Here is a 10,641-nt window from a genome sequence, read left to right as displayed (position 1 = left end):
CATTGTAAATTAACTATAACTTCAATTTAAAAATGGTTAAAAAATAATAAGAATATAGAAAAATACATACAATGCTAACACCAATAAAAAACAGCTGAAATGAATAAAAATACATACAATGCTAACACCAATAAAAACAATGCTAACACCAATAAAAAACAGCTGAAGTGAATAAAAATACATACAATGCTAACACCAATAAAAACAGCTTATATTAATAAGAGACAAGGTAGAATTTAAAGTAAGAAATATTATCAGGGATGAAGAACATTTTATAATGATAAAGCAATTTGTCAAGTTGCCATAATAATCCTATCGAGTGGTATTATAATCATAATAAACCTAATAAGAGAACTTCAGGATATATGAAGCAAACAATAAATAAAGCTAAAAGGAGAAATAGAAAAAAACACAATTATAGTTAAAGATTTCAAAACTCTTCTCTCAAAAAATGATGATAATTAACAGAAAGTAACTAAAAAAAAAAAAAAAAGCATAAACCACCCTAACCTAATTGACATTTATAGAAAACCCAACACAACAGTAGTTCTCTTCAAGTGCATATGGAATGCATACCAACGATAAACATTATTCTTTGACAAAAACAAAACAAAAAACTACCATGGCTCAATAGGTTTAAATGAAATAAAATGCATACAGATTGGGAAGGAAGAAAAATACTCTCTTTACTTATAGAGTTCATGATCATCTATGTAGAAAATCCTACGGAATCTACTCCAGCAAAAAAAAAAGCTACCAGAACTAATAATTGAAGACACTATATCAATATACAAAAAACCCCCAATTTTTCATGTATTAGCATCAAACAATCAAAAAGTAAAATCATAAGTACAATATTATTTAAAATACCATCAAAATATAAAATAAGGGATAAATTGAATAATAGATGTACAAGATCTACACAGTGAAAATCACAAAATATTCCTAAGAGAGATTGAAGAACTAAAATGGAGAGAGATACTGTATCAACATGTTATGCAACAATTAAAATCTGAGTAGGGTTTCCCTGGTGGCGCAGTGGTTAAGACTCCACCTGCCAATGCAGGGGACACAGGTTTGATCCCTGGTCCAGGAAGATACCACATGCCGCAGAACAACTAAGCCCGTGAGCCACAACTACTGAGCCTGTGCTCTAGAGCCCGCAAACCACAACTACTGAAGCCTGTGTGCCTAGCCACAACTACTGAAGCCACCACTCACTGCAATTAGAGAAAGCCCGTGAGCAGCAGCGAAGACCCAATGCAGCCTAAAATAAATAAATTTATTAAAAAAAAAAAAAAAAATCTGAGTAAATGTGATTAATTATACCTCAATAAAGTTTATTTTTATTGAGATATAATTTAGATACTTTAACATAACCCTTTTCAAGTGCAACTCAGTGATTTTTTTTGCTATATTTAGAGGTTGTAAAACCATCACCATTTTCTAATTCAAAAATATTTTCATCACCCTGAAAAGAAATCACAACCTATTAGCCATTCTCTCATTCTCCCCTCCCTCCAGTCCCTGAAAATTAACAATAAACTTCCTGTCTCCAGAGAGCTGCCTATTATGGACATTTCATATATTAATACATGGAATCATATAATATGTGGCCTTTCGCGTCTGGCTACTTTTACTTGGCATAATTACAATGTTCATCTATTTTTTTTTTTTTGGACTTGAAATTGTATATTTAATCAGGGAGGCTGAGCACATAATACAGTGATATTAAAATATTCAAACTTTCAAATCAGCTCAATGCTGGGCTGTATGTTCTAAATCTAAATGAAAACATTAAATACATGCCCAGACCTATATTATTATTCTAGTTCAAATACCATAAATCTTGAAGAATTGAAATGTAAACAGTAAAGTTTATTTTTACAGTGCTATGCACTTCCTCCAGATTCACAACTAGTAATCCATCACTGAATCATTCCCAGACTCTCCTTTTGACTTCTGAGTTCTTCTGGAACAGTCAGAACAGTAGCTCTGCCAGATCCTTGAAGACCTTAGAGGCAGATCAACCCCCCAATTTCAGGCAGGTGTCTCTTAGAAAGTCCCAGTGACTCAGTGGAAAAGTTCCAGATTTATAATCAGATGACTTATTTGAGATGTGCTTCAGTCAGCTATGGACTGGAAAGCCTTGGAAAAGCTACATAATCTCTCAGAACCTCAATTCATTCACCTGTAAAATGGAAAAGTTAGAAAGTCACCCTTTCTTTGCCAGGAGTATTTTATGCATACTTATAATAATAATTGTTTTATACTTTTGGATAGTTTTTGCTATATGTTCATTGTAGAAAATTTTGCAAATACAGAATAATATTATATCAGAGAAAAATATCACCCTTAACACCATCCCCAAAGATAATACTGTTAATAAAGTTGAACATTTTCTTCCTGACAAATTTTTTTTGCATATCTGTATATATAGTTAAGAACATATTATATGTACAGGTTTATATAATTTAACATTGTACTGTTAACATTTTACCACATTATTTGAAATTATTTATAGATTCTTTAAGTGATTAAATAATATTCCTTTGAAATGATGTACCATACTTTATTTAAAATCTCCTAGTATTTATAGTTGAGATGGTTCTAAATTGTCATTATTTTAAATAGCATGACAATGAATTATCACATCATTTTGTAACTACAGAAGCATCACCCTTCTAAAATTTTAAGTATCAATGAAACCTTACTGATCTCTCTAAATTCAGTGCCAAGTATGGTACCTGGAATAAAGCAAGACCTCTAAAAACATGTGCTGAATAAATGAATAAGTGAATGAGTGAGGAAACACCAGTGAGTGTCCGTTCTTCTATGACACTGCTTTCTCAGGGAGCGAGGGGTGAGTTCTCTAGCCAGACCAGATGGAGATAGGGTAGTGGTGGGATTCTCTTCCAAGGCAAATGGTTACCATCCTCCTCTCACGTCCACCTCCTATACTTCTTTTTTTTTTTCCCACATGAAAACACTTTATTACCATATTAAATAACAAGTTTATCCTTTTTTTTAAATCCCCCCCTACCCCCACCACTTTCTCTCCTTGGTGTCCATACGTTTGTTCTCTACATCTGTGTCTCTATTTCTGCCCTACAAACCAGTTCATCTGTACCATTTTTCTAGGTTCCACATATATACGTTAATATACGATATTTGTTTTTCTCTTTCTGACTTACTTCACTCTGTATGACAGTCTCTAGGTCCATCCATGTCTCTACAAATGACCCAATTTCGTTCCTTTTTATGGCTGAGTAATATCATCTATGTTTTAGCATGTATTTTATTCCCTTCATAGCTAAATAATACTCCATTATATGGACATACTACAATTTTGTTTATCCAGTTATCAGCTGATGGATGTTTGAGTTGCTTTCACTTTGGGCTATTATATGAATATTGCTTTGCATATTTGTGTACAAATTTTGTTATGAACATATATTTTCAATTCTTGTGGGAAGGAAAGGAATTTCTGCATATGATAACTATGTTTAAAATTCAATCTGTTTACTTGCTATAGGTACACTATACTTGTTATTATTCTGTTCATGTCATTTCTTCTTGAGTTGGGTTTGGTAGTATGCATTTTTAGAGTAATTTGTCCATTTCATCTAGGTTATCTAATTGTTTGCATTGCGATTGTTCTTAGTATTCCCTTATAATCTATTTTATTTTTGTAGGGTCTGTATTCCTTCTTGCATTTCTGAGTTTAGTACCTGAGTACCTGAGTTTGTCTTGTTCTCTTGTGCAATCAAGCTAACAGTTTGTCAAATTTTTTTAACTTTTCAAAGAATAAAAATTTTGTTGATTTTCTTTATTGCTTTTGTATTTTTATCATTTATTTCTGCTCTAATCTTTTAAAATTGCTTATGCTTGATTTTCATTTAACTTGCTCTTATTTTCTAGTTTCTTGGTTGAAAAGTTAGGTTATTAATTTGCTCATTTTTCTCTTTTTAATAAGGCACTTATATACAGTTCCCTCTAAACGCTACATTGCTTTAGTTTCATTCCATAAATTTTGGAATGTTTTATTAATCTCAAAGTATTTTTAAATTCCATTCTGATTTTTTTGTATCATTGCTAAATTTATGTGTTTGCTGTTTAAATTCCACATATTTGTAAATTTCTCAAGTTACCTTCTGTTACTGACTTCTGATTTAATACTATTTTCATCAGAGGAGATATCTTGTATTATTTCATCATTTAAAATGTATTGAGATTTATTTTGTTAATGGCTGCCCTGTAAATTACAATTAACATCTTAATATATAACAATCAGGTTAATTCCAACTTAATTCCAATAATATACAAAATATTTTCCCTGCATACCTCTGTTTGCACCTTCTCCTTTGTACTACTATTATCATAAAAAATACATCATTATACATTGCATACCCTAAAATATAGAATTATAAGTATTGCTTTAGGCAATTGTCTTTTAAATGATATAGGAGGAAAAGAGTGTTACAAACAAAAATACATTTATATCTTTTATTTTTATCAATGTAGTTACCTTTACTGGTTCTTTTTATTTCTTCATATAGTTTCAAGTTTAGTATTCACTAAACTGTAGTGAATTTAGGATTCACTGTTTAGTATTCTTTCATTTCAATCTGAAGGACAGTATTTGCTGAGAAGCTCTTTGTTCATGTTGGGAGCACACCTTCAACCTCACATAGTCTGTTAACATCTGTGTCTTAGCCCTCACTTCCTGCACGTGAGAGCCTCAAGATTAGCCAGAGGTGAGAGTTTAGGGCATCCTCAGGTCTTTCTTGAGTATACACGCCACCCTGGGTGTGTGCAGCCCCATATGCATGTGAGTGGCCTTCCAGGCTCCCAGGGATATGTCAGATTTTTCCAAAGCATCCTATCTCAGTCCCCAGGTTTTCATTTGAAGATTTTATTCAGCCTGTTTTTTTGCTTCAACTGCCATCCAGTGCCTCAAGTAACTCCAAAATGAAATAACTCCCCCTGTTCGTTTTCAACAAGACCCAAAGGGAAAATGCTTTTCCTCTCACACCTTCTTTTTCAGAACTCCTTTATTCCTTTGTGAAACCTTCATGACTCTCACCTATTCCTCTTTTTTTTTTTTTTTAAATTGGATCTTAGTTAGTTTATTTATTTATTTATTTATTTATTGCTGTTTGGGTCTTCGTTTCTGTGCAAGGGCTTTCTCCAGTTGCGGCGAGCAGGGGCCACTCTTCATTGCAGTGCGCGGGCCTCTCACTGTCGTGGCCTCTCTTGTTGTGGAGCACAGGCTCCAGACGCGCAGGCTCAGTAGTTGTGGCTCACGGGCGTAGCTGCTCCGCGGCATGTGGGATCTTCCCGGACCGGGGCACGAACCCGTGTCCCCTGCATTGGCAGGCGGATTCCTAACCACTGCGCCACCAGGGAAGCCCCACCTATTCCTCTTTATGACACTTCACTGCCCAAGAGATCCCTGGTGGAGAGAAAACTTCTATGGGTCTGATCTGTCTTCCATGAAGCACCAGGCTTACACATGTCTCTTTCGGCAACTTCACTCCTCTCCATACCTTGGACCTCAAAGAATTAGTACCTGATATGACTTTGTGGCAAGAAATTTTTGGTTTTCCCCAGATTTTATCCCACTTCATTTTCAGCAACTCGTCTCCATTTCTTACGTCCCAGTCAGGGATGGATTTTCTTGGGAAAATTTTAAATTTTAAAAATCATTTGTATGTTCTTCCTCAGGGTTATTTACTTCTTATAAGATTGACTTTAAAAGGAGGTAAATCAGAGTTCCAAAAAAATTCAAAGGAAGTTTTCTATTTATTGTTGCCAAAATTGATGTATGTTCTCTATTGACAGGAAAATATTCTCAGAATCCCCAAACCAAAGTCAATTTTAGTGGCCAGTGTACTTATATTCTCTGCATTCAGTTCTCTGCCATCATTAAGTAATTTCAATAGTAGCACAAACTCTTCCTTCATTTATAAGTAAAAAAAAAATGATTTTGGTTTTATTGTATCTTCATCTTTCAAATAATCTTTGGAAATAAGATACATTATACAACAAACACCATGTAACATTTCTCTTTTTTAAGCAGATATGTCTCAAGCACCTACTACATATTAAATGCCTATTTAGGTACTAGAGATGAAGAAACAAATGGTAGTTTTTAAGAAATACATTTTATGGTTTGAATTTTAAAATACACATTGAGATTTCAGAAATGGGGGAATCAAAAAGAGCTGGAGCAGTCTGGAAAAACAACATGAGTGAGTGAGAGAAGGAAATGAACTGAGCATTAAAGAAAAAGTAGGATTTAAGAAAACAGAGGGAATTCAGAAGAGTAATCATGCCCCAGAGTCAGATCATGAAGTCAGTCAAATAAATCCCAGACTATCAAGACTGACAGACCCAATGTTTCTTTCTAAAGTAAATGTTGAGAATGTGTAACCGCTGCTTCAGGCTGGCTATAAGGCATTGTGGACTGGTATTCTATCATCTCTCTGAAATGGATGGTAAATTGCCCAACATAAAAGTCTTTTCTTGATCAAAAAGTAAAGAAGAATCCTTTCCTCTTCTCTCAAATGTATTCTGCCTTCCACAGCTGGCTGGATGAGTTTTTCCAGGTGCCTTATAAATACTTATCCCATTCCCTGCCCCTGACTCCCAGGTCTCTAAGTGCTCCAGAAAATATTTCATTAACTGGAGTGCTTTGAGAAAAAAAGATTGCTACCAAATCCAAAAAGATTTTTAAAAAGGAAAACTCTGTCCTGCTCTGGCCCATAACATGATAGCGAATGTGACATAAGCAGAAGCTTGAGAAATGCTTGCAGAGAGGCTGGTTCTTATCTTCCTCCTCCCTTTTTCAGGAGAACCTGCTCAATGTAATCTGTTGGAAGATAAGAGATGCCAAAGAGCTGACTTGCCCCAGTCAACCCAGCTGAGACCATCTTAGATGAGCAGATCACCAGTCAAGCCCCAGCTATAGGTAAGTGAGCCCTGTCAATATTAGCAGTGCTAACTGGGAAGACTCTTCAAAGAGCAACCTACCTCAGAGAGGCTTGAGCAGTAACAGCCAAGCCCCATGTAAAGCAGTGGCAGCCACAAGACCTGCTGGACTTCAGTGTTTATTGTTATGTGCCTCTGACTTGTGGGTGGTATGTCAGGCAATGCTACTGTGTCAAGAGATAACTGATATACTCAGCTCATGACCAAAGGTACAGCCTTTCTACATTCACGAAAGGAAATGCCTTTTAGTCGTTTCCTCAGGGTTGCTTGATTAAGCAAAAACTAGATCTTTCTGCTTGCCCAAAGCTGCTGCTCCCCTGTGACCCACTAACAGAAGCATTTTTCCCACCTGACCAGGGGAAAATGTCCAGGGATTTTCCTGAAAGTAGCAGGATTCCTCCTGAAATTAGCAGGCAGCCAAAAGATTCGGCAAATTTTCTTGAGCAGGAACTGATTACTACTGGATTGCTGAGGTCTGATCGTCTGTTTGCTTTTGTTGTTGTTGTCATTTCCTTCTTTTCAAATTGAAATGAAAGGAGGAAATAAAATTACTGCCACCTCCCTGTTTAATTTGAAGAAATAGTAGAACTCACCATTTTAAATACTGGAATAAAATGTTTTGTTTCCTTAAGCCTGGCATAATTCACTCATTCATGATATTTGGCAGGATCCTAAAGGCATGTGAACTTTTCAAGTATATTCCTGGGAACTATCATGGAATGTCCACCACATGTAATCACATATAAAATCACTTACATTTTCATGATGGTGAAGTAGTAGGACAATTGCCTAGATTTTTCCACTTTTTACAATCTTGGAATCAGACGCCGTGTGTGTGTACAGGTACAAGTTATGCTCAGTTTTACAAATTAGTACAAACTAAACTTCCACCAAGAGGAAGGAGGTAGAGAAGGGATAGAATTTCCTACCATTAGGTAGAAATATTCTAAGTGGTCTGTTCATCCTAGTAAAGCTTTCATTGAAGTCTTTTCTGTTACTCTGTCCTATCTTCTAAATCTACTCTCCACCCTTCTTCATGTTTCTCTCTACCAGAGGCCATCCTGTCCTGACTACATCAGTGTATCTAGTGCCTTCAGGTATTCAGCCAATAGGGTAGCTCTGGCAGGGGATCATAAAGAATGGTATTTATACCCCACACCCTCTCTGCAAGATTTCCTTGGGTTGCCAAAGGTCACTTTTCTCTCAAGCTAGAAGACCCTATCCTACTTTTTCTGATCCTGGTTTCTGGTAACACACGCCTTACCTATATCCATTAGGGCATCAGGGAGGTGAACTCCTGGCCACTGAACCATTCCTTGTTTCTCCTTACCCCACATCTTTGCAAATTATTGTAAATAAAGTCTTCTGGAATTGTAAGTATCCTATATTTCCATCTGTTTCCTGTGGGGACACTAACAGGTAAACGCTTTAATCACATTCCTCAAAATTTTCTTTTTTCATGAAGCAGTTAACTTTTTCCCAGAGGTGTGAATGTGTGTCTGATATCTTGGGTAGATTAGAACTTGCTTGGCTCTCGGAAGGGCATGGTGCAAGAAGAAAATAGAAAAAGTGTCTATATCACCATCCTGTGACTCACAGTAGAGAAAACAAACTTTACTGCCCAATATGCTATGGTATTGAAGTTATAGTAGATAAAATGCAAGGTCGAACTATGTTCTTACTGTATAAGAACAGTAAGAGATACAGAGGTTACTGTATAATCTCGATGGTAACCTAAGTCTCAGTTTCTCCATTTTGAGATAAGCATTTGACTACTCTCTCTGTTCACCTTCAGCAGGATTATTGAGAGAATCAAATGAGATAACCAATAAAGATATCTCAGTTAGAGGAGAAATTCAATTAAGCAGAAAGTTTTCTAAGACTAATTTCACTAAAGGCATCTAATGTCTGCAACATCATATTTTGGTAAATCCAGGTCACTTCCATGAGTAAATATGTAGAAGTCATCTAGATATTATTTAAAGCTGCTCACTGATTGTTTCATGGAACTAAATACCTGGAAGGCACTTTGATTATTTATCTATCACTCACCTATTTATCTATCGATTTCTCCAGGTTATTCAAGTAAACATAGCACGTATCATGGAGCATTATGTGTGGTCTATTAGTTATCATCTACTGCCAATGAAACCTTAAAAAGCAAGTCTTGCACTACTGCTCTTGCTTGGTACAGTGGTTGAGTCAGTGATTCTTATCATGTCTGAAGAAACACCACCCATCAGGGGTCACATTTACATGCTCTGTTGAAAAAGAACTTTAGCTGAAAGTGTTCTAATAGTTCAGATCCTGCTGTGAAACATATGTGAAGAGACATTAACCACCTACATGTGTTAGGAATGTAAGAAACAGAAAAACTGTGCAGTTTTACAAACTGGCAAAATAATTGAAACTTAATGAGGAGGTTCTCTGGGCAGAAAATGAGCTCTTGTTGCAGTGTCACTGAGTTTCCACTTTGTATCTGGTAGCTGGAAAAATGAATGAATAAGACCATAACGAGCAGTCTAAATCCCACTGAGCCCATTTTTTTCTCAACACTGATTACCTTCTAGGTGTTCTTTTTGCCACTTAGGTATTCAAAACAATTTTTTTGCTTGACTGATTTGGATTTTTTTAAAGTTTATAAAAAGGCAAAGGAGAGAAACTTTCTTCTAGTGTTAAAAGAAGCGTAGTGTTTAGAGATTCCTGCTCATCCTGACTCAATTTTAGTGACACGGTTACGATTCTAAATCTGTTGAATTTGAACTGCTAGGCTCATTATTGTAACCTTCAAAAACAATCCGCCTTTTTAGATAGCATTTTTCTTCCACTAAGAAACCAAAAGATTTAGCTCTGTATTCCTCCAGAGAAAAAAGGCTGTCTTTGGTTCTTTGTATCATGCTGTCCAGTCATCCAGGGTGTGTAGACTGTCTCCGGGCTCCCCAGGGTCCTCCACTTCTCAGAGCTGTCCTCCAGCCGTGAATTTTCTGGTTACCACGTGCTAAGTCTTCTTTCTAAGAAAATGTTTTGTAAAATCTATTTACCCAACATTTTCTCTCATTTCTCATTTAGATAAAATTCCTTATTCCAGCTATAAACATATCTTATCATTTACCATAGTAATGCAAGTATTATATTAATGGAAGAATCTCAAGTTTATGTCCATTTGACTAGTATGCTTTTTAAAATTATTATTTTCCTACGTTCTGGTCTTATCTTTGAGATCTCCCTGATCTTGTTGGATTTTGCAAGTTCCGGTGTTAGAAGTATAGTATATTTCTCTCTTTTAATGGGCTAACATGCTGCCTCTAACCCCAAGTTTCCAGAATTGGTAAATTGTAACTGTTGGAGAAAGTGATCAGGGTTATGCCTTATTTCAGATTATGTAAAGTAGAGCAACAGAAACTCTTAAAGCACTGCAAATGGAGGGTAAAATTATACAGTCATTTTGGATATCAGTTTGCCTAGTTTTTTAATGATGTTAAATGTACACATACTATATGAACCAGCCATTTGACTCTTAGGCATTTACTGAAGAGAAGTGAAAGCATATGTTAGTACAAAATTGTACATGCATGTTATAGAAGCTTTATTTGAAATCAGCAAAACCTTAATTAGAAACATTAATTGTTCAGAAATAGATGAATGGAT

General features: G+C 35.6%; 1 long non-coding RNA gene across 1 annotated transcript; it reads right to left on the bottom strand.

Moving 5' to 3' along the window:
* Positions 1-4,606: 4,606 nt before the first annotated feature.
* Positions 4,607-5,506, bottom strand: LOC309622567. The gene is made up of 2 exons (XR_014240983.1): positions 5,418-5,506; positions 4,607-5,086 (listed from the first exon to the last, which is right to left on the bottom strand). It is a non-coding gene; the product is annotated as an uncharacterized lncRNA (long non-coding RNA).
* Positions 5,507-10,641: the final 5,135 nt, after the last annotated feature.

This window comes from Balaenoptera borealis (genome assembly GCF_965194805.1).
Source record: "Balaenoptera borealis genome assembly, chromosome: 2".
In the NCBI taxonomy this organism is placed as follows: Eukaryota; Metazoa; Chordata; class Mammalia; order Artiodactyla; family Balaenopteridae; genus Balaenoptera; species Balaenoptera borealis.
The sequence above is the reverse complement of the archived record's forward strand: the minus strand, read 5'-3'. Positions and strand labels throughout refer to the sequence as shown.